Source organism: Rhinolophus ferrumequinum, chromosome 12, assembly GCF_004115265.2.
Source record: "Rhinolophus ferrumequinum isolate MPI-CBG mRhiFer1 chromosome 12, mRhiFer1_v1.p, whole genome shotgun sequence".
In the NCBI taxonomy this organism is placed as follows: domain Eukaryota; kingdom Metazoa; phylum Chordata; class Mammalia; order Chiroptera; family Rhinolophidae; genus Rhinolophus; species Rhinolophus ferrumequinum.
In genome coordinates, this window is record NC_046295.1 from 51,253,206 (window position 1) to 51,279,220 (window position 26,015).

The following is a 26,015-nucleotide window of genomic DNA, read 5'->3' on the forward strand; positions in this document are numbered from 1 at the left end:
ATAATTAGAATAATAATAAAGATGGTGCCATATGTATATAAGAAATATTCAGCATTCCACAGAACAAAGGTAGGGCTCAACATGGTCTAAACCTCATTAGCATGAGGAGACCAGCCACCCCATATCTAGACATTCCGGATCCTGCTGCCTAATGACACCCAGTACTACTATGCATTGTCATCTCCGTCTCACAGATGATGGAACCAGGCCATCAGATTGCATCACAAAGCCCTTCCGTTACCCAAGGCAAGTCTAGTGTTAAAGACTGTCTTAGGAAGCTTAAGTGGTGATTCAGTCTGTAGGTGAGGGTGGCTGGGTGTCCACAGGATGACAGAGCCAGAGACTGAAGGTGCCCGCTCACAGGCAGTGTCTATGCTCCCACTGTCCACACCCTACACCATCCCGGTGTCTTGGCTCTCTTCTTCATAACTGTCTTTTCACCCATCCCCAGAAAACTGAGTGTTTAGGACACAGGGCACCTCTTGAGCAAGAAGGACAGGAATATTCACCAACTCCCCCACCTGTCCTGGAAATGTACCCATTCATTTACTGTATTTCTCAGCTCCAGAATTTCTATCTGGTATATTTTTATAATTTCTGTCTCTTTATTTATATTCTCATTTTGTTCAATAGCAACTTATAAATATAGAAGGAATGATGATGTTAGAAAGTATATAATGATTGCTACAACTAGTGGGTGAAAGTTTGATGAGAAATAGAATATTTTCATAGACTCAGAATATCTTCCCACAAGTTAAGGCACTACCTTAATGAAATCTAACATCATCATTTGGGACAAATCAAATCATATGCCTCCTGACATTCTGCACTGAGAATAGAATATCACTTCAGTTGTATAAATGCCAAAAATTCATAACTTGAATCTAATCACGAAGAAACATTGAATAGATATTCTAAAAAATAAGTGACCTGTATTCTTCCAATAATAAGAGAGAAGACAACTAAATACAATGCCTGAGGGGAAAATTAGCTATTACGGACAGTAGGGAAGTAATGTCAGCTTTACTTTTGAGAAAGATCAGTTTAGTTGCTTTATGGGAGCAAGAATAGAAAGGAGATCATTGTCTAGTTCAAGACTATTAAGATTCTATACCTAGCTCAAGCTAGACACGGTTGAGGCTTGGGTTTTTAACAGTGGACTTGGTAAGAAATTGTGCAATTTAGGATATGTTTTGGAAACACATCTACTGGTGGATTGAATGTCACAGTGAAGGTAAAATAAAAAATTAAGGAAAGTCCCTAGATTATTATTAGCCTGAGGAATTGGACGGATGATGCTATTTAATGACGACGTGAAGGTTGGAGAATATAGATTTTAGGGGTTGGGAGATGGATACTTTATATTTGGCTATGTTTGAGGTACCTATTACACATTCAAGTGGAAATGTCATGTAAGGAGTTGGATGTCTGGAAGCCACGGTGCAGGTCTCAGTTGGAAACATAACCTTGAGAGTCACTAGATAGACAAGTTTCATGGCCAGATAAAATCTTGGAGAGGTTATAAATAGAAAAGAGAAGAAAATTAAGCAGGCTGAGGACAGAATCCAGGATTGCTTTAACACATAGAGGAGGTAGAGGAGGAAGAGCCAGCAAAGGAAGTCAGAAGGAATGGACGGTGAGCTTGAAGAAATAGGAGAAACTTAAAGAAGAAAGTGTTTCAAGACAAAAGGAATAGTCAGCTGTTGCAAATGCTCATGAAAGGACTAATAAGATGAAGACAGAAAATGACTATTGACTTTGGGACGTTATTTGTGACCCTGACAAGGTCCATTTCAGTGGAGCCATGGGGAAAAAAGCCTGGTTTGAGGAGGTTCAGCAAACAATGGGAAGTGAAAAAGCAGGACAAATGAATATAACTAGAGAACAGTTTCAAAAAAATTTTTCTGTGAAGGAGAGCAAAAGAATTGTTTGGTAACTAGGAAGAGTATAGGATCACGTGTGTGTGTGTGTGTGTGTGTGCACGCGCGCGTGTGTGTGTGTTAAATTTGGTAATACTACCACATATTTGTGTGTTGATGAGAATGATTTAGGTAGGAAGAAATTGATGGAAAGAAGGAGGGAATACTTGATGCAGTTTAGTTCAGAGAAAAAGGATACTATGTGAATAAAGAAGGAGGAACATTGGTAGAATTTGTGATGGGAAAATGAGAACACTTCCTTTGTAATACTACCTATTTTCTTTATGAAACCGTTGTTTCTCACCCGAGTGTTAGTGGGGACAATGGTTCAGGTATAACAAAAAACGAGAGTATGAAATGGTTGGCTTGGGAGTAAAAAAATGTCTATTAATGCAAGGGCCCATTTGAGAATTATGGTAATAAATGTGATATGAGTCCAGTCAGCACTGTTAAATGTTTTTCTCCTGCAGGGTTCAGCAGCTGCATGAACTAAACAGATGATTTAGTTTAGCCAAAGGTTGCGTTTTACCAGGCAAGAATTATAAACAGAAAAGAGGAGCAAGGGGGTTAGATGTTTTGAAAAGGACATTTTTAGTGCTAGGCCATGGACTCTAGGCTGGCTAAGAAAGGAAGCGAGCATATGATAAGGGTGCAAGATAGTGAAACAGTTTAGTCATTGAACTGAAATTCCTAATAGCTCAAATTAGGTAAATGCTATGCTTATGCCAGATGTCCATCAATTGATGAATGGATAAATAATATATGCCATACCCATACGATGGAAAATTATTTGGCAATATGCTACAACATGGGTGAACCATGAAAACATTATGCTAAAAGAAAGAAACCAGTCACAAAAGACCACATGTTGTATTATTCCATTTAAATAAAATGTCTAGAAAAGGCAAATATAGATAGATAGTATATTAGTTTCATAGGCCTGGGGGCAATGAAGGAAAGCAGAAGGTGGGGGATAGGGTGTGCTAATTGTTACAGGGTTTCTTATTAAAGTAATGAGAAAATTCTAAATTGATTATGTTGATGGCTTCACAATTCTGACAATATATTAAAAACCACTGAATTGTAAACTTTAAATGGGTGAATTGTATGGTATATGAATTACATCTCAATACAGTTAATTTAAAAAATTGAAATAAAGATTTTAGGCATAACAAAAGCTGAAATAATTATCACTAGATGAAATTCCCTACAAGAAATGTTAAAGGAAATCATTTAGGCAGAAGAAAATGATACCAGATGGAAATAAGAAATACAAAAACGAATGAAGAAAACTAGAAATGTTAAGAACATATGTAAATATATATTTTGCCTATTACTTATATCTGTTTAAAGATAACTGGCTGTTTGAACAGAAATAATGATAATGTGTTGTGTATTTTTAAATATATAAATAAGTAAATTATATGACAATAATACCATAAAGACATGGAATGGAGAAATAGGAATATACTATTGTAAAATTCTCATATAATACATGAAGTGGTATAGTATTACTTGAAGGTAGTTGCTCATAAGTTAAAGAATTAAGCTGTAAACCCTAAGAAAACCACCAAAGTAACAAAACAAATATTTATAGAAAATCCAATAAATGAAGTAGAATGGAATCTTAGAAACCTTAATTCAAAAGAAGGCAGAAAAAGAAAAAAAATGAGACAAAGAATGCAGAAAACGAATAGCAAGATGGTAGACTTAAACCCAACCATATCAATAATAACAATAATGTAAATGGTTCAAATATCTCAATAAAAAAGCAGAGATTGCCTGATTGAAAAAGTAAGACCCAACTGTATATAAGAAATACATTCTAAATGTAAAAACACAAATCAGTTAAAAGGATAGAAAAAGATATACCATGCTAATTCTAATAAAAAGAAAGCTGCAGTGGTCATATTAATGTCACACAAAGATTTCAGAGCAAGGAGTATGACCAGAGATAAAAGTAATTTCATAATGATAAGTGTTTCAGTTAATCAAGAGGACATAACAATCTTAAACATTTATGGTCCAAAAAAAGAGCTTCAAATTAAATAAAGTAAAAAGTTATAGGACTGAAGGAGAAATAAATCTACCATTATATTCAGCTATTTCAATACACCTTTCTCAATAATTGATAGAAGTAAAAGAAAATCAGTAAAATATAAAAGGCTTGAACAATGTTACCAATGAACTTAATATAAATGACATTTCTAGAACATTTCACTCAATAACAGCAGAATATATATATTTTTTCAAGTGCACATGGAACTTTTACCAAGAGAGAAAATATTCTTAGTTATTTCAATATATACAACAAAACTCAAGTTATACAAAATATGTTCTCTGACCATATTGGAATTAAATTGGAACTCAATTACAGACATACATCTAGAAAATCACCACATATTTGGAAATTAAATAACACACTTTTAAATAACTCATTGGTAAAAGGAAAAATTAAAAGGGAAATGAAAACTATTTTGAATTGAGTATTAAAATATATTTTGAGTGAAAATTAGGATTAAATTTATGGGTTGCAGGGAGAAAGAAGTATATAGTACTCACCAAGTATGTTCAAAAAGAAGAAAGGTCTCCAATCAACCAGCTTCCACTATAAGAAACAACAAGAAAAAAAGAGCAAATAAAATTCAAAATCAGCAGAAGGAAGGAAATAATAAATAGGAGAAGGGAAATATATGAAATAGAAAACAGATATACAATAGAGAAAATTGATAATTCCAAAAGCTGTTTCTTTGAGATGATCAATAAAATTAAAAAACTCTAGCCATACTGATCAGGAAAAAGAGGGAATGGAAATTACCAATATAAGGAATGAGAAAGGGGACATCACCACTATCCCTACAGATAACAAAAGAGTAATAAGAGACTGTTATGAACATTTTTATACCAATAATTTTAAAAACTTAGATGAAAATGACAAATTTCTTGAAAACCACAAAGTACCGAGGCTCACTCAAGAAGAAAGAGACAACCTTAGCCCTACATCTATAAAGGAAATTGAATTTTTAGTCAAAGACCTTTCCACAAAGAAAATTCCAGGCCCAGGTGTCTTCATTGGTTAATTCTATCAAATATTCAAGGAAGAAATAATACCAATTCTCCACAAATTCTTTTGTAAAGTTGAAGAGGAGGGAATATTTCCCAACTTGTCCCATAAGGCCAGCACGACCTTGATGCCAAAACCAGAGAAAGATTTTACAAGAAAAGTATAGACAGAAGGAAGTTCCAAGATGCTGGATTAGGTAAACATTGTGCCTATTGCCTCCCAGAATAACACCAAAATTATATACAAATTATAGAACAATCAACCTCAAGAATCATCTGAAGACTAGCTGAACGAACCCCTATAAATAGGGATATAAAGAAGAGGCCACATCACAACTGGTAGTAGGGGTGGCAGTGTGAAACAGGCTGACACCAAAACCACATATAATGGTTGAACACCGGGAGGGACACCTTGGCAGTGGAGGTCCCCCTGGAAGAGGGAGGGGTCCCAGCCTCACACTGGGCTCCCCCGCCCAGGGATCCTGTGCTAAGAAGAGGAGTTCCCACAACATCTGGCAGTAAAAATCAGTGAGAACTCTGTCTGTCCATCCCGGTGAGACGGAAGGTGGCTGGAAACCCAGACACCCTCTTAAAGGGCCTGTACACAGACTGACTTGCAAACACCCACCTGGTGGAGGGGCAGCAACTCAAGAGGTGCCAGAGACATATGGGGAAAGACTGAGTTGCATGGGTGTGGGGCGAGGGCTGGAGTGACAGCAGCCATTGTCCCTGTGTGGCCTCATGTGTAGCCTACAGTAGGGTACTATCTTTTCTGTTGAATCCTCCCCCGAAGGACCAAATCTAAGACCACATTGGTCTGGTAAAATCTGTGTGTGTGCACCAACTTGGTGATACCCTGGGTCCCTGCCCACACAGCCAGTACTGCATCACTGGGGGCACTCTCAGCTCTGGGCAGCCGTCCCCAGCCTGCAAGCTGCAGAAAGTCTTTTACAGCAGTGGACGGCCCGTGGCAGCCAGAGGAACTTTTGACAGTGGGCAGTGAGCCACAGCCTGCACTGCAGCCTCTCTTGGGTGGCTCTCAGGGATCTGCAGGCCTGAGGCAAGCAGTGGCTGGCTGCAATATTCTCAGGGCATTTTGCGAAGTGGTCACAGGCCAGGCAGTGGCACAAGAACTGAATCTGCATTAATCTTGTAAAACCCACTAGCCACGCCTCATGAATCCCTGGGACTTCACTCTGCCTAGCTAGTGCTGCATCGCTGGAGACACTCTCAATACCAGGTCAACCAGCTCAGCCTGCACACCAAAGGAACCTCTTTCAACAGCTGAGCTTTATGGGCAGCCATCAGGTGGCAACAGGCCTAGTGGGCCTTGGGCCTTTTGCTAAGCTGCCCCAGGCCCAAACCTGGTGGCGGCCAGCCTTAGTTCAGAGTGAGGCCACCTCCACATGGCTCCAGGTCCAGCACAGGCAGCAACCAACCACTTATAGCTTTGTAGCTCCTACCATGTAGCCCTGGGCTGGTCACAGGCAAGGCTGAAATTGGCCTGCACTGAAGCCTCTCCCAAAAGACACTAGAAACAACACACCCAGAGGCCAGCTTCAGACCACACCAGAGCACTACTGGTAATCCCTACAAAGAGCACACCCAAAGGGTGGTCTTAACAGGCACAAGAGCCAATGGGGGTAAATCCCCCTCTGAGGGGTCAACACACACAAAGCAGCTTGTACACTGTGGGTATAGCCAATCCTCACAGACAGTCAGCCTGGGAGTCCATCCCACCCACTGATGTACCAAAAGCAATCAAGGCTCAACTACAACAGGAGAATACACACAACTCAAGGGACACTCCTGGAACACAAACACAGGAGATCAGGGAGATTGCACCACTGGACCACACAGGACATAATACTATATAAGGCCACTCCAGCAAAGATTAAGAGACATAGGAGAGCTATCTAATTCATAGAAGCAAACACAGAGAGGCAGCCAGAATGAGGAAACAAAGAAACAAATAGCAAATAAAAGAACAGGAGAAAACTCCAGAACTAGAACTAAATGAAGTGGAAGCAACCAACATACTAGAGACAAAGCTTAAAAAACTGGTTATAAAATGCTTAAGTTCGCGGGCCCGCGGCGGGGTCTTGGCCGGCAGCGGCTGAGGCGGCGGCGAAAACCTTGGTGCCACCCGCAGTTCCGGGCACGCACGGGATCCCAGGGAGGAACGGAGAGCACAGAGACCAGGAGGTGGGCTCTTTCCCTGCGTCCCACGGCTGATTTCTCCCTCTGGGAGGGCGGCTAGTGGGCCCTAGGGCAGACAAAGAACACAGACTCCATACCTGGGCCCCTCCCCCACCCCACTCTTCCAATCCTACCCCGCCCTTCCAGAGACTTAAACTGGCCCCTGAACTGAGGAGTAGTGTCAGATTACAGAGGAGCCGTAGTGCTCAGGCTCTGGGAAGACTGACAGGCAGCCCTGACCCAGGGAAGAGGCTGGGAAGAGTGTGATTTTGGCTGGGCTGGGAGAGAGAAGACCCCTCCATCCCCAGCCCCCACCCTTTCTGGCCTGCCTAGGGCGGGGCAAGTGCAACTGCAGAGACACTCCCAGGGATCAGCAGTAAGGCAGACGCAGCTCTGGGCTTTCAGCAGCTCAGAAATCTCCCGCCCGCACCCCCCCATACACACACACACACTGAAGAAGTGCCCTAAGACTCAGGAGTACTGGACACGGGGCTGGTGGTGCTACTCTCAGTGTGCATATGTGCAGGCAAGGGCAGAAGCTGCACTGACTTTGTAAAAACTATCATCCAGACCCCTCAGGCCCACGCATTTAAATCTACAGTCCCAAAGTCACTCTGGGCACCAGGTGACCGGCTCTGCCTGCGCAATAAGCAGGGGGCTCTTTGGTAGAGCAGAGGACAACCTGGACATTACTTGGTAGGCTTAAGCCAAGACTGGCACTGCTTTTTGTTTTGCTTTGTTTTGTTTTGTCTTGCTTTGTCTTTATATCTTTGATATCTTTGCCTGTGTCGAGTGGGGGTTATTGGGTGTTTTTACATGTGAATGTATTTGATTTTTTTCTTTGTTGTTGTTGTTGCTGTTGTGCTTGGTGATTTGCTTTGTTCTGAAACTGCCCGACCAGGGCCCAGCTTAAGAGGCACAAGATTCAACATATCCAGAGGCCAACTCCAGACCAAACCAGAGTACTACTGGGTTTGACCTACAAGTCATACACCCAGAGGGAATTCTTTGCAGGCACTAGAGCCCATAGAGGCCAAACCACATTTAAGTGGTCAACCATCACGCAGCAGAACGCCCTGCGGTGGGCAGAGCCAAGTCTCACAACGAGTCAGCCTAGGAGTTAACCCCACCTACTCACAAGCAAAAAGCAATTAAAGATCTTCTTGAACAGGACAATATACACAACACAAGAGTCACCTTTGGAGCACACGCAGAGGAGAAGGACGACGTAGTGAAAGTCAAATATAATGGACACATACTACATAAGATAACCTAGCAAGAACTAAGAACTCTAGGAGATCTACCTAATACATCAAAGCAAACACAGAGAGTCAGGCAGATTGGGGAAACAAAGATACATGTCCCAAATAAAAGAACAGAAGAAACCTCCACAACTGGAACCAAATGAAGCAGACGTAACCAACCTTTCAGAGACAGAGTTCAGAACACTGGTGATAAGAATGTTTAAGGAGCTTAGAGAGGACATAAAGAAGGATGTAGAAATCATAACGAACAACCAGTTAGAACTAAAGAACACAATTACCGAAATTAAGAACTCACTTGAAGGAATTACCAGCAGGTTAGATGAAGCAGAGGATCGAATCAGCGACTTAGAAGACAAGGTAGCAGAGATCATCCAAACAGAACAACAGAAAGAAAAAAGAATAAAAAACAATGAGGATGGCTTAAGAGACCTCTGGGATAACATCAAGCGCAACAACATGCGCATCATAGGAATACCAGAAGGTGAAGAGAGGAAGCAAGGGATTCAGAACATATTTGAAGTAATAATGTCTGAAAACTTCCCCAACCTGATGAAGGAAACCAACATACAAGCCCAGGAAGTGCAGAGAGTTCCAACCAGGATAAACCCAAACAGGTCCACACCAAGACACATTATAGTTAAAATGGCAAAGCTTAAAGACAAAGAGAGAATCCTAAAAGCAGCAAGAGAAAGACAGAGGGTTACATACAAGGGAACTCCCATAAGACTATCAAATGATTTTTCTACAGAAACATTGAAGGCCAGGAGGGAGTGGCAGGAGATACTCAAAGTGATGGAAAACAAAGGCCTACAACCTAGATTGCTTTATCCAGCAAGGCTATCATTTAAAGTTGATGGAGAGATAAAGAGCTTTCCAGAAAAAAATAAGCTAAAGGAATTTATTACCACCAAGCCAGCATTGCAAGAAATACTAAAAGGACTTCTGTAAATAGAAGAAAGATCAAAACAACCTAACTACAAATTTAAAAATGGCAATAACTATGTACCTATCAATAATCACTTTAAATGTAAATGGATTAAACGCTCCAATCAAGAGACATAGGGTGGCTGACTGGATAAGAAAGCAAGACCCTTGTATATGCTGTATACAAGAGACTCACCTCAGAACAAAAGACACACACAGGCTGAAAGTGAAGGGTTGGAGTAAGATATTTCATGCACATGGAAACGAGAAAAAAGCTGGAGTTGCAATACTTATATCTGACAAAATAGACTTTAAAATGAAGAACATACTAAAAGATAAAGATGGGCACTATATGATAATAAAGGGATCGATCCGACAAGAGGACATAACCCTAGTAAACATCTATGCACCCAACATAGGAGCACCTAAATATATAAAACAGGTACTGACTGACATAAAGACAGAGATCAACAGTAACACTATCATAGTAGGGGACTTCAACACACCTCTGACAACAAGGGACAGGTCTTCCAGACAGAAAATCAATATGGAAACAACAGCCTTAAATGACACATTCGACCACTTGGATTTAATCGATATTTTCAGAACATTTCACCCCAATGCTGCAAAATACACGTTTTTCTCAAACGCACATGGAACATTTTCCAAGATAGACCATATGTTAGGCCACAAAACAAGTCTTGATAAATTTAAGAAAATTGAAATCATACCAATTGTCTTCTCTGATCACAATGCTATGAAATTAGAAATGAACTACAGGAAAAAAACTGGAAGACACACCAATTCATGGAGGCTGAATAACTTATTACTAAATAATGAATGGGTCAAGCAGGAGATCAAGGAAGAAATCAAAAGATATCTCGAGACAAACGAAAATGAAAACGCGACGACCCAAAATCTATGGGATGCCGCGAAAGCAGTCCTAAGAGGGAAATTCATAGCTTTGCAGGCCTACCTAAAGAAACAAGAAACATCACTAATCAACAGTTTATCTTCACACTTAAGGGATCTGGAAAAAGAACAGCAGAATAAGCCCAAAGGGAGCACAAAGAAGGAGATAATAAAGATCAGTGCAGAAATAAATGAAACAGAAACCAGAAAAACAATACAAAAGATCAATGAATCCAAGAGTTGGTTCTTAGAGAAGATAAACAATATCGACAAACCTTTAGCCAGACTCATTAAAAAAGAGAGAGAGAGGACCCAAATTAATAAAATCAGAAATGAAAGAGAAGTGACAACGGACACCGCAGAAATACAAAAAGTTTTAAGAAGTTACTATGAGCAACTATATGCCAACAAATTTGACAATCTGGAAGAAATGGACAATTTTCTAGAGGCGTACAACCTTCCAAGGCTAACTCAAGAAGAAACAGAAAACCTGAATAGACTGATTACCACCACGGAAATTGAATCAGTAATCAACAATCTCCCAACAAACAAAAGCCCTGGACCAGATGGCTTTACAGGTGAATTTTACAAAACGTTCAAAAAAGAATTATCACCTATTCTCCTCAAGCTTTCCAAAAAATCCAGAAGGAGGGAAGACTCCCAAACACTTTTTACGAAGCCACTATCACCCTGATCCCAAAATCAGACAAAGACACCACAAAAAAAGAAAACTACAGGCCGATATCTCTAATGAACATAGATGCAAAAATCCTCAACAAAATATTAGCGAACAGAATTCAGCAATACATTAAAAACATCATACACCATGATCAAGTGGGATTCATCCCTGGTATGCAAGGGTGGTTCAACATCTGCAAATCAATTAATGTGATACACCACATTAACAAAAGGAAAAATAAAAATCACATGATCATATCAATAGATGCAGAAAAAGCATTTGATAAAATCCAACAGCCATTTATGATAAAAACCCTTAAGAAAGTGGGAATAGAGGAATTATATCTCAACATAATAAAAGCCATATATGACAAACCCACAGCTAACATCATACTCAATGGGGAAAAGCTAAAACCATTCCCCTTAAGATCAGGAACAAGGCAAGGTTGCCCACTATCTCCGCTTCTATTCAACATAGTGCTGGAAGTTCTAGCCACAGCAATCAGACAAGAAAAAGAAATAAAAGGCATCCAAATTGGTAAGGAGGAAGTAAAATTATCATTGTATGCGGATGATATGATACTATATATAGAGAACCCAAGACTCCACCAAGAAGGTATTAGAGCCGATGAATTTAGTAAAGTAGCAGGATACAAAATTAATATTCAGAAATCAGTTGCATTTGTATATACCAATAATAAAACACCAGAAGGAGAAATTTAAAAAACAATCCCATTAACAATTGCTCCAAAGATTATAAAATACCTGGGAATAAATTTAACCAAAGAAGTAAAAGATCTGTACTCAGAAAATTATAAGACACTGAAGAAAGGAATGAAAGAAGATATAAATAGATGGAAACACATATCATGTTCATGGATAGGAAGAATTAATATAGTTAAAATGTCCATACCGCCTAAGGCAATATACATATTCAACGCAATTCCTATCAAACTACCAACGACGTTTTTCACAGAAATAGAACATATAATCCTAAAATTTATATGGGACCATAAAAGACCCCAAATAGCAAAGGCAATCTTGAGAAATAAGAACAAAGTGGGAGGTATAACAATACCTGACTTCAAATTATACTACAAGGCTACAGTAATCAAAACAGCATGGTACTGGCATAAAAACAGACACATAGATCAATGGAACAGAATAGAGAGTCCAGAAATAAATCCACGCCTATATGGCCATTTAATCTACGACAATGGAAGCAAGAATGTATGATGGGGTAAAGACAGTCTATTCAATAAATGGTGCTGGGAAACCTGGACAGACACATGCAAAAAAATGAAGCTGGACCACCTCCTTACACCATATACAAAAATAAATTCAAAATGGCTTAAAGACTTAAATGTAAGATCTGAAACCATAAAATACCTAGAAGAAAATATAGGAAGAAACTTCTCAGACATTACCCGGAGTAAGATTTTTACTGATATATCCCCTCGCTCGAGGGAAGTAAGAGAAAAAATAAACATGTGGGATTATATCAAACTAAAAAGTATTTTCACAGCAAAGGAAACCATCAATAAAACAAAAAGGGATCCTACTGAATGGGAAAAGATATTTGCCAATGATATATCTGATAAGGCATTAATATCACAAATCTATGAAAAACTCACTCAACTCAACTCCAAAAAAACAAACGACCCAATTAAAAAATGGGCAGAGGACTTGAAGAGACATTTTTCTAAAAAGGACATACAGATGGCAAACAGACACATGAAGAAATGCTCAACCTCACTAACCATCAGAGAAATGCAAATAAAAACCACAATGAGATACCACCTCACCCCAGTCAAAATGGCTATCATCAATAAATCAACAAACAACAAGTGCTGGCGCGGATGTGGAGAAAAGGGAACGCTTGTGCACTGTTGGTGGGATTGCAGATTGGTGCAGCCACTATGGAAAACAGTATGGAGGTATCTCAAAAATCTGAAAATGGAACTACCCTATGATCCAGTAATTCCACTCCTAGGTATCTATCCGGAGAAATCCAAAACTCCAATTCAAAAATCTTTATGCACTCCTATGTTTATTGCAGCACTATACACAATAGCTAAGACATGGAAACAACCAAAATGCCCATCGGTAGATGACTGGATTAAGAAACTGTGGTACATTTATACAATGGAGTATTACGCAGCCATAAAGAAAGAAATCTTACCATTTGCAACAACATGGATGGACCTAGAGAACATTATGCGAAGTGAAATAAGTCAGACAGAGAAAGATAAGTACCATATGATCTCACTTATATGCGGAATCTAAAGAAAAGAATAAGTGAATGAACTAATCAGAAACAGTTTTGGAGACAAAGAGAAAAAACTGAGGGTTGCTAGATGGGTGGGGGGGTGGGGGTAAGGGGGAAGGTGAGGGGATTAGAAAACAATCAGTAACCACAAGATGGCCACGGGGTTTGAAAATTAATCTGGGGAACGTAATTTAGTGGTTATCAGAGGGTAAGGGGGTTGGGGGGTGGGAGATGAGGGTAAGGGGGATCAAATATATGGTGATGGAAGGAGAACTGACTCTGGGTGGTGAACACATAATGTAATTTATAGATGATGTGATACAGAATTGTACACCTGAAATCTATGTAATTTTACTAACAATTGTCACCCCAATAAATTAAAATAAAAATAAATGCTTAAGGAACTTAGTGAGAATTTTAAGAAAGAGATAGTAAATATAAAGAAGGGCATAGAAACCATAAAAAAGAACCAGTCAGAAATAAAGAATACAAAAATTAAAATGAAGAATACACTGGAAGGAAACAACAGCAGATTAGATGAAGCAGAGGATCAAATCAGTGATTTAAAATATAAGGTAGAATAAAACGCCCAATCAGAACAACAAAAAGAAAAAAACAATAAACCAAAGATAGTTTAAGGGACCTTTGGGACAACATCAAGGGTAACAACATTTGCATCATAGGAGTACCAGAAGGAGAAGAGAGGGAGCAAGGGATCAAGAACCTATTTGAAGAAATAATGACTGCAAACTTCCCTAACCTGGTGAAATAAATAGACATACAAGCTCAGGAAGCGCAGGAAGCCCCAAACAAGATGAATCCAAACAGGCCTACACCAAGATACATCATAATTAAAACAGCAAAGGTTAAAGACAAGAGAGAGTCCTAAAAGCAGCAAGAGAAAAGCAACTAGTATCTCATAAGGAAGCTCCCATAAGACTATCAGCTAATTTCTCAACAGAAACTTTGCGGCCAGTAGGGAGTGGCAAGAAATATTCAAAGTTATGAAAAATAAGGTCTACAAAGAAGACTACTCTCCCCAGCAAGCCTTTCATTTAAAATCCAAGGACAGATAAAGAGCTTCCAGACAAGAAAAAGCTAAATTCATTACCACCAATCCAGTATTACAAAAAATGTTAAAAGTACTCCGTTAAGCAGAGGAAAGTAGAAAACAAACAAATAAATGAAGATAAAAAACGTGAATAATAAAATGGCAATAATTATGTGTCTATCAATAATCACTTTTAATGTAAGTGGATTAAGTGTTCCAATCAAAAAACATAGGGCAGCTGAATGGATAAGAAAACAAGACCCATGCATATGCTGTCTACAAGAGACCCACCTCAGATCAAAAGAGAAACATAGACTGAAAGTAAAGAGATGGAAAATGATATTTCACACAAATAGAAATGAGAAGAAAGCTGGGGTAGCAATACTTACATGGGACAAAATAGACTTTAAAATGAAGACCGTAATAAGAGACAAAGAAGGACATTACATAATAATAAAAGGATCAATCCAACAAGAAAACATAACCCTAGTAAACATTTACGCACACAATATAGGAACACCTAAATATATAAGACAAATAATGACTGACATAAAGGCAGAGATCAACAGTAACACAATCATACTAAGGGGCTTTCTAATACCCCACTGACACCAGTGGACAGATCTTCTAGACAGAAAATCAACATGGAAACAGCAGCCTCAAATGACACTCTAAACCAGATAGATTTATTTGATATTTTTAGAGCATTTCACCCCAAAGCAGTAGAATATACATTCTTTTCAAGTGCACATGGAACACTTTCCAAGACAGACCACATGTTAGGACACAAAATAAGTCTCAATAAATTTAAGAACACTGAAATCATACCATGCATCTTCTCTGACCACAATGGCATGAAACTAGAAATCAATTACAAGAAAAAACTGGAAAACACACAAACACATGGAGGCTAAATAACATGCTACTAAATAATGAATGGGTCAACAATGAGATCAAAAAAGAAATAAAAAGTTACCTTCAGATATCCAAAAATGAAAACACTCAAAATCTATGTGACACAATGAAAGCAGTCCTAAGAGAGAAATTCACAGCAATGCAGGCCTACCCCCAAAACAAGAAAAATCTCAAATCAACAGTCTATCTTTACACCTAAGGGAACTGGGGAAAAAACAGCAAAGCCCAAAGTGAGTACAAGGAAGGAAATAATAAAGATCAGAGGAGAAATAAACAAAACAGAGGCTAAAAAACAAAACAACAACAATAACAAAAAAAACATAATACAAAAGATCAATGAAACCAAGAGCTGGTTTTTTGAAAAGATAAACAAAATTGATAAACCTTTAACTAGACTCATCAAGAAAAAGAGAGGACCCAAATAAAGAAAATCAGAAATGAAAGAGAGGAAGAGACAACGGACACCACAGAAATACAAAAAAATTTAAGAAAATATTATGAGGAACTGTACACCAACAAATTGGACAATCTGGAAAAAATGGATAAATTCCTAGAAACATACAATCTACAAAGACTGAATTAAAAAGAAACAGAAAATCTGAACAGACGATTATTATTAATGAAATTGAATCAGTAATCAACAAGCTCCCAACAAACAAAAGTCCTGGAATAGACAGCTTCACAAGTGAATTTTACCAAACATTCAAAAAATAAAAAAAAATTAAAAAAAATTAACACCTATCTCCTCAAACTATTTCAAAAAATCAAAGAGGAGGAAATGCTCCCAAGCTCATTAATGAGGCCACCATTACCCTGATTCCAAAATCAGACAAACACATTACAAAAAAAGAAAACCATCAGCTGATATCTTTAAAGAATATAAATGCAAAAATCCTCAACAAAATATTAGCAAACCGAATTCAGCAATACAAAAGATAATGCACCATGATCAAGTGGGATTCATTCCTGGGATGCAAGGTTGGTTCAACATCTGCAAATCAATTAACATGATACATCACATAAACAAAATGAAAAATAAAAATCATATGATCATATCAATAGATGCAGAGATGCAGAAAAAGCATTTGACAAAATCCAGTATTAATGTATAATAAAAACTCATCAAAGTGGAAATAGAGGGAACATATCTCAACATAATAAAGGACATATATGACAAACCCACAGCTAATATCATACTCAATGGGAAAAACCTAAAAGCATCCTCCTTAAGATCAGGAACAAGACAAGGATTCTCACTTTCACCACTTCTATTCAACATAGTACTGGAAGTCCTAGCCATAGCAATCAGACAAAAGAATAAAATAAAATAAAAGGCATCCAAATGGGAAAGGAAGAAGTAAAACTGTCATTACTTGCAGATGACATGATACTATATATAGATAACTCCAAGGATTCCACCAAAAGACTATTAGAATTGATAAGTGAATTTACAAAAGTAACAGGATACAAAAGTAATATTCAGAAATCAGTTGCATTTTTATACACAAATAACAAACTATAAGAAAGAAAAATTAAGAAAACAATCCCATTTACAACTACATAAAAAAATATTTAGGAATAAATTTAACCAAGGAAGTAAAATATACTCAGAAAATATAAGACATTGAAGAGAGAAATTAAAAAAGATATAAATAAATGGAAATGTATACCATGCTCATGGATAGGAAGAACTAATATAGTTAAAATGTCCATACTACCCAAAGCAATATGTAGATTCAGTGCAATCCCTATCAAAATACCAATGGCGTTTTTCACAGAACTAGAACAAATAATCCTAAAATTTATATGAATAAATGCAGACCCTGAATAGCCACAGCAATCCTGAGAAAGAAAAAAGCTGGAGGTATTATGCAACCTGATATCAAATTATATTACAAGGCCATAGTAATCAAAACAGCATGCTATTGGCATAAAAACAGACATATAGATCAATGGAACAGAAAAAAGAGCCCAGAAATCAATTCATGCATATATGGTCATTTACTCTATGACAAAGGAAGCAAGAATATACATTAGGATAAAGACAGTCTATTGAATAAGTGGTGCTGGGAAAACTGGGCAGATACATGCAAAAAAATGAAACTGGACCATCTAATTACACCATATACAAGAATAAATTCAAAATGGATTAAAGACTTAAACGTAAGACCCAAAACCATAAAACTTCTAGAAGAAAACATAGGCAGTAAACTCCCAGACATTACCCTTAGTAATATTTTTACTGATGTTTTAGTAATATTTTTATCTCCTCAGGCAACGGAAACAAAAGAAAAAATAAACAAATGGGACTACATCAAACTAAAAAGGTTTTGCACAGCAAAGGAAACCATCAACAAAATGAAAAGACAGCCTACTGAATGGGAGAAGGTATTTGCCAGTAATATATCAGATAAGGGGTTAATATCCAAAATTTATAAATAACTCATACAACTCAACACACACACACACACACACACACACACACACACACACACAAAACAAAAAACCCAAACAATCCAATTTAAAAATGGGCAGAGGTCCTGAATGGACATTTCTCCAGAGGCCAATGGACTTATGAAAAGATGCTCAACATCACTAATCATCAGAGAACTGCAAATAAAAACTACAATGGGATAATAATTCACACCTGTCAGAATGGTCATCATCCATAAATTAAAAAAACAAGTGTTGGTGAGGATGTGGAGAAAAGGAACACTTGTGCAATGTTTGTGGGATTGCAAATTGGTGCAGCCACTAAGGAAAACAGTATGGAGTTTCCTCAAAAAAATTAAAAATAAAACTACCTGATGACCCAGCAATTCCACTCCTGAATATTTATCCAAAGAAATACAAAACACTAATTCAAAAAAGTATGTGCACCCCTATGTTTACTGCAGTTATTCACAATAGCTAAGATATAGAAACAAACAAAATGCCCATCAATAGACGACTGAATAAAGAAATTGTGGTACACTTACATAATGGATCATTACTCTGCCGTAAAATGAATGAAACCTTGCCATTTGTGACAACATAGATGGACCTAGAGGATATTATGCTAAGTGAAATAAGTCAGACTGAGAAAGACAGATACCATTATGATCTCACTTATATGTGGAATCTAAAGAACAGAATGAATGAACAAACAAAACAGAAATAGACTCATAGATACAGAGAACAAACGGATAGTTGCCAGAGGGAAGGGGGGTTCGGGGGATGGGTGAGAAAGTGAAGGGATTAGGAAATACAAATTAGTAGCTACAAAATAGTCACAGGGATGGGGAATATAGTCAATAATATTGTAAAAATTGTATGATATCAGATGGGTACTAGACTTATCGAGGGATCACTTCATAAATTATATAAATGCCTAACCACTGTGTTGTACACCTGAAACTATTATAAAATAATAGTGAATGCCAACTATAATTTAAAAAATATATATAGTCACGGGATGTGAAGTACAACATGAGGAATACAGTTAATGGTATTGTAATTGCTATGTATGGTGTCAGATGGGTAGTAGACTTGTTGGGGTCATCACTTTGTGACGTATATAAATGTCTAATCATTATGTTGTTTTTGCACACCTGAAACTAATAATAATAATAAATACAACTAAAATAAGATGGATAAACAAAAATAGGTCTGCACCCAGATGCTTTTATGATCCATCAGTTTCCTTTTTCTGCTACAGAAGATCTCAAACCATGGTTAAGTCTCATATTTTAGGGTCTGAATCTTAATCATGGATTACCAGGAATTGGATGTACTCAGCATCTCCAATATGCCCATCCTTCCAGAGATTGACACTGATCTCCTAATCCACATGTCACAGAGGTACTAACCAGAAGTCAATATAATAAATGACACAGGGAAATAAAATTAAAAAGTACAGACAATGTTAATCAGCTTAACATTTATACAATGGAGTATTATGCAGCCATAAAGAAGAAAGAAATCTTACCATTTGCAACAACATGGATGGATCTAGAGAACATTATGTTAAGTGAAATAAGTCAGACAGAGAAAGATAAGTACCATATGATCTCACTTATTTGCGGATTCTAAAGAAAAGAATAAGTGAATGAACTAATCAGAAACAGTTTGGGAGACAATGAGGAAAAACTGAGGGTTGCTAGATGGGCGGGAGGGGTGGGGGGTGGAGGGGAGGGTGAGGGGATTGGAGGGCAGTCGGTGACCACAGGATGGCCACGGGGTTTGAAAATTAATCTGGGGAACGTAATTTGGTGGTTACCAGAGCGTAAGGGGGTTGGGGGGTGGGGGATGAGGGTGAGGGGGATCAAATGTATGGTGATGGAAGGGGAGCTGACTCTGGGTGGTGAACACACAGTGTGATTTATGGATGATGTGATACAGAATTGCACACCTGAAATCTATGTAATTTTACTAACAATTGTCACCCCAATAAATTAAAAATAAATTAAAAAAAAAAACAGTACAGACAAATATCCCTTATGAGCATAGATGCCAAACTTTTAAACAAAATTTTAGCAAATTGAAACAAAAATATATGAAAAGGATAATAATATATCATAAACATGTCTAAGTGTGGTTATCCCTGGAATGCAAGGTTGGTTTAACATTTAAAAATCAATTAATGTAATTCAACATATTAACAAACTAAAAAAGAAAAACAATATAATCATCTCAATAGAGATAGAAAAAACATTTGACGAAATTCAACATGCATTCCTGATTTTTAAATCTCAGCAAACTAGGAAAAGAAGTCCTCCACTTGATAAAGGACGTCTATGAAAACCCCACAGCTAAGATCACACTTAATAATGAAAGACTAGATTAGTAACAATACAAGGATATCTACTCTTATAACTTCTATTTGGCTTTGTACTGGAGGTTCTAGCCAATGTTATGAGAAAAAGAAAAGAAATAAAAGGCATCCAGTTTGGAAAGAAAGAAGGAAAATTATATTTATTCATAGATGACATGATCATCTATGTAGAAAATCCTGTGGAATTTGCAAAAAAAAAAAAGTTATTAGTACTGTAAGTGAATTTCTCAAGGTTGTAATATGTAAAGCTGATATACAAATTCAATTGTACTTCTGTACACTGGTGATGAATAGTTGGAAATTGAAATTTAAAAAACCAATACCATTGAAAATAACATTAAAATGAAATACTTAGGGATAAACCTAGCAAAAATGTGAAAGACCAATGCATGGCATCTATAAAACATTGCTGAGAGAAATTAAAGGAGACCTTAAAAAATGGAGAGATATACCATGTTCTTGGGTCAGAAGACTCAATATTATTATGATGTCACCTCTCCCCTAATTGCTTTAGGTATTAAAGACAATCTCAATTAAAATCCAAGCAAGTTTTTTTTTTTTGAGAAACTGACAAGCTCATTCTAAAATTCATGTGGAAATACACAGGACCCAGAATCACTCAAACGACTTTGCAAAAGAATAGTTTGAGGGTTAATAGTATGTCACTTTAAGAATTGTTATAAAGCCACAGTAATCAAGACAGTGTCACATTGGCATAAATATTGACAAATAGACCAATGGAACAGAACAGAGAATCTAGACATAGACCCACTCGTGTATGAACAACTGATTTTCAACAAAGAAGTAAAGTCTTTTCAATAAATGGTGTTGAATAATTGGTTATCAATATGCAAGAAAATGAATTTAAATCCCCATTTTATACCATATTAAAAAACTTATCAAAATGAATAATAGATTGAATATAAAGCCTAAAACTATAAAATTTATAGAAGAAAACCCATTAACATGAGTTAGGCAAAGATTTCTTAGACAAAATTCCAAAAATATAATCCATACATACAAAATGAATAAATTATACTCCATCAAAAATTTAAAACTGGGGGCCAGCCCTGTGGCTCAGGCGGTTAGAGCTCCATGCTCCTAACTGCGAAGGCTGCTGGTTCAATTCCCACATGGGCCAGTGGGCTCTCAACCACAAGGTTGCCAGTTCAATTCCTCGAGTCCCGCAAGGGATGGTGAGCCCCGCCCCCTGCAACTAAGATTGAACATGGCACCTTGAGCTGAGCTGCCACTGAGCTCCCGGATGGCTCAGTTGTTTGGAGAGTGTCCTCTCAACCACAAGGTTGCCAGTTCGACTCCCGCAAGGGATGGTGGGCTGCGCCCCCTGCAACTAGCAACAGCAACTGGACCTGGAGCTGAGCTGTGCCCAACACAACTAAGACCGAAAGGACAACAACTTGAAGCTGAACAGCACCCTCCACAACTAAGATTGAAAGGACAACAACTTGACTTGGAAAAAAGTCCTGGTAGTACACACTGTTCCCCAATAAAGTCCTGTTCCCCTTCCCCAATAAAATCTTTAAAAAAAAAAAAAAAAAGAAAAGAACCAGTCAGAAATAAAGAATACAATAACTGAAATGAAGAATACATTAGAGGGAATCAATAGAAGATTAGACGAAGCAGAGTATCAAATCAGCAATTTGGAAAATAAGGTAGCAGGAAACATCCAATCAGAACAGCAAAAATAAAAAAGAATCCAAAAAAAAAATGAAGATAGTTTAAGGGGCCTCTGGGACAACATCAAGCATACCACCAACATTCGCATCAGAGGGGTACCAGAAGGAGAAGAGAGAGAGCAAGGAATTGAAAACTTATTTGAACAAATAATGACACAAAACTTCAACAACTTGGCAAAGGAAATAGACATATAAGTCCAGGAAGCACAGAGAGTTCTAAACAAGATGACCCCAAAGAAGCCCACACCAAGACATATGATAATTAAAATGCCAAAGGTTAAAGACAAAGAGAGACTCTTAAAAGCAACAAGAGAAAAACAGTTAGTGACCTACCAGGAAGCTCCCATAATACTGTCAGCTGATTTCTCAACAGAAACTTTGCAGGCCAGAAGAAATTGGCAGGAAATACTTAAAGTGATGAAAAGCAAGGACTTACAAACAAGATTACTCTACCAGCAAAGCTATCATTTAGAATTGGAGGACAGATAAAGAGCTTCCAAGACAAGAAAAAGCTAAAGGAGTTTATCACCACCAAACCAGTATTACAAGAAATGTTAAAGGAACTTCTTTAAGAAGAAAAAGAAAAAAAAAAATGAAAATACGAATAATATAATGGCAATAGCTACATAACTATCAACAATTACTTTCAATGTAAATGGATTATATACTCCAATCTACATACGCTGTTTACATGAGACTCATTTCAGATCGAAAGACACACAGAGACTGAAAGTAAAAGATGGATAAAGATATCTCATGAAAATGGAAACAAACAAACTAAAAATCTGGAGTAGCGATACTTATACCAGACAAAATAGACTTTAAAACAAAGGCTATAACAAGAGACAAAGAAGAACCTAGTAATCCCACTTCTGGGTAGTTATCCAAAGAAACCCAAAATACTACTTTAAGGGGACGTGTGCATCTACATGTTCATTGCAGCATTGTTTACAATGGCCAAGATGTGGAGGCAGCCTGGGTGTCTGTCGATGGAAGAATGGATAAAGAGGAGGTGGTAAATATATACAATGGAATATTGCTTGGCCATGGAAGGGAATGGGTTCTTGCCATCTGCAGTGGCATGGATGGACCTGGAAGGTACTGTGCTGGGTGGAGTCAGACATAGAAAGACAGATGCAAAGTGATTTTGCTTATATATGGAATCTAAAGAACAAAACAAACAAACGAAAACCCAGAAACAAACTGATAGATACAGAAAACATTTTGATGGCTGCCAGATGGGAGGATGTTTGGGGGTGTGGATGAAAAAAGGGGAAGAGATTAAGAAGTACAAATTGGTTGTTAAAAGTAGCTATGGGAATATAGGGTATAGCATCAGGAATGTAGTCAATAGTATTATAATAACTATGTATGGTGTCAGATGGGTACTAGGTTTGCTGGGGTGATAGGCGGGGGTTGGGGGACAGAGTGAAAAAGGTGAAGAGATTAAGAGGTACAAATTGGTAGTTACAAAATAGTCATGGGGATGTAAAGTAAAGGGAATATAGTTGGTGATATGGTAATAGCTATGTGTAGTGTCAGGTGGGTATTGGACCTGTCAGGGAGATCACTTTTTAAATTATATAAATGTCTAACCACTATGCTGTACACCTGAAATTAATATAAAATAATATTAAACACAAAAAAATAAACTGCTGTATCTAAAAAATTAAATAAAAATAAAACAATAAAAGCAAAAGAAAATGAACAGCTCAATTTAAAAATGGACAAAAGACCTGAACATCTCACCAGATAAGATGTACAGATACCAAGTAAGTATATCAAAGTATGTGCAACATCATATGTCATTAGATAATTGAAAACTTAAAAAACTATGAGATACCACCACACACCTATTAGAATGGTCAAAATCTAGAACACTGACAGCACGAAATGCTGATGAGGATATGGAGCAACAGAAGTTCTCATTCATTGCTGATAGGAATGCAAAATGCTGCTGCTCCTTTGGAAAACAGTTTGGCAGTTCCTTACAAAAGTAAACATACTCTTATCAGATATATCATTGGCAAATATCTTTTCCCATTCAGTAGGATCCCTTTTTGTTTTATTGATGGTTTCCTTTGCTGTGAAAAAACTTTTTAGTTTGATACAATCCCACATGTTTATTTTTTCTCTTACTTCCCTCGAGCGAGGGGATATATCAGTAAAAATCTTACTCCGGGTAATGTCTGAGAAGTTTCTTCCTATATTTTCTTCTAGGTATTTTATGGTTTCAGATCTTACATTTAAGTCTTTAAGCCATTTTGAATTTATTTTTGTATATGGTGTAAGGGAGATGGCTGGATTAAGAAACTGTGGCACATTTATACAATGGAGTATTACGCAGCCATAAAGAAGAAAGAAATCTTACCATTCGCAACAACATGGATGGACCTAGAGAACATTATGTGAAGTGAAATAAGTCAGACAGAGAAAGATAAGTACCATATGATCTCACTTATATGCGGAATCTAAAGAAAAGAATAAGTGAATGAACTAATCAGAAACAGTTTTGGAGACAAAGGAAAAACTGAGGGTTGCTAGATGGGCGGGGGGGGTGTAGGTGGGGGGGAGGGTGAGGGGATTGGAGGGCAGTCGGTGACCACAGGATGGCCACGGGGTTTGAAAATTAATCTGGGGAACGTAATTTAGTGGTTACCAGAGGGTAAGGGGGTTGGGGGATGGGAGATGAGGGTAAGGGGGATCAAATATATGGTGATGGAAGGAGGGCTGACTCTGGGTGGTGAACACTCAATGTAATTTATAGATGATGTGATACAGAATTGCACACCTGAAATCTATGTAATTTTACTAACAATTGTCACCCCAATAAATTAAAAAAAAAAAAAGTAAACATACTCTTACCATATGATCCAGCAATTGTGCTCCTTGCTATTTACCCAGATTTATTGAAAACTTACGTGCGCACAAAAACCTGAACACAAATGTTTGTAACAGTTTTATTTATAATTGCCCAAACTCAGAAGAAACCAATATATACGTCAATAGGTGAATCAATAATCAAACTGTGGTAAATCTATTCAATAAAACGTTACTTAGCATTAAAAAGAAATGAGCTATCAAGCCACTTAAGGGATGAATGAAATACATATTCCTAAGTGAAAGAAGCCAATCTGAAAAGACTACATAGTATATGATCCCAACTGCAAAACATACTGGAAAAGACAAAACTATGAGACAATAAGAAGATCAGTGGTCAACAACCAAAAACAAAAAGAAAGAAAGAAAGAAAGAAAAGGAAAAGAAAAAAAACACCCCAATTTAAAAGTGGGCAATGAACTTAAAGAGACATTTCTTTAAAGAAGATATACAGATGTCCAATAAACACATGAAAAAATTCTCAGTATCATTAGTCATTAGAGAAATGCAAATCAAACCCACAATGAGATACCATTTCATACCCATTAGGATGGGTATCATTTAACAATAGACAGAGAGAAAACAAGTGTTGGTGAGGATGTGAAAAAATTGGAATCCCTATGCATTGCTGGTGGCAATGTAAAATGGTGCAGCTGCTGTGGAAATAATTTGGTGGAGGTTCTTCTAAAAGTTAAACAAAATTACCATATGATCCAGTATTTCCACTCCTAGGTATAGACCCAAAGGAACTGAAAGTAGGGACTCAAAACATATATTTGCACACCACCTTCACAGCAGCATTTTTCACAATAGCCAAAAAGTTGAAACAACCTTATCCATCAACAGATGAATGGAAAAACAAAATGTGATATATACATGCAATAAAGTATTATTTAGCCATAAAAAGAAATTAAGTTCTGATACAAGCTGCAACTTGGATGAACCTTGAACACATTATGTGCTAAGCAAAATAACCCACACACAAATGGGCAAATAAATACCCACTTACATGAAGTACCTAAAATAGGGAAATTGATAGAGACAAAAAGTAGAAGTTGCCAGGTGCTGGGGTAGGGCGGGGGAAATGGAGAGTTATTGTTTAATGGATACGGGTACAGAGTTTCTGTTTGGATTGATGAAAAGTTTTGGAAATAGATAGCGGTGACGGTTATACATCACTGTAAATGTACTTAATGTTACTGAATTGTACACTTAAAAAATGGTTAAAATGGTAAGCTTCGTGTTATGCATATTTTTCCACAATTAAAAACAAAAAAAGATCAGTGGTTACCATGGGTTGAGGGAAGGGAGAGAGGGATGAATAGGTGCAACACGGGATTTTTAGGGCAGTGAAACTATTCTCTATGGTATTGTAATGGTGGATGTCGTTATACATTGGACAAAACCCAGAGCATAGTGTCACGTGGGTG

At 37.3% G+C, this 26,015-nt stretch overlaps 1 protein-coding gene across 1 annotated transcript in view; it reads right to left on the reverse strand.

Moving 5' to 3' along the window:
* LOC117031535 (protein FAM205A-like) overlaps window positions 1–26,015 on the reverse strand; it is a 63,637-nt gene that overhangs the window by 33,329 nt on the left and 4,293 nt on the right. The gene's annotated exons all lie outside the window — the stretch shown is intronic.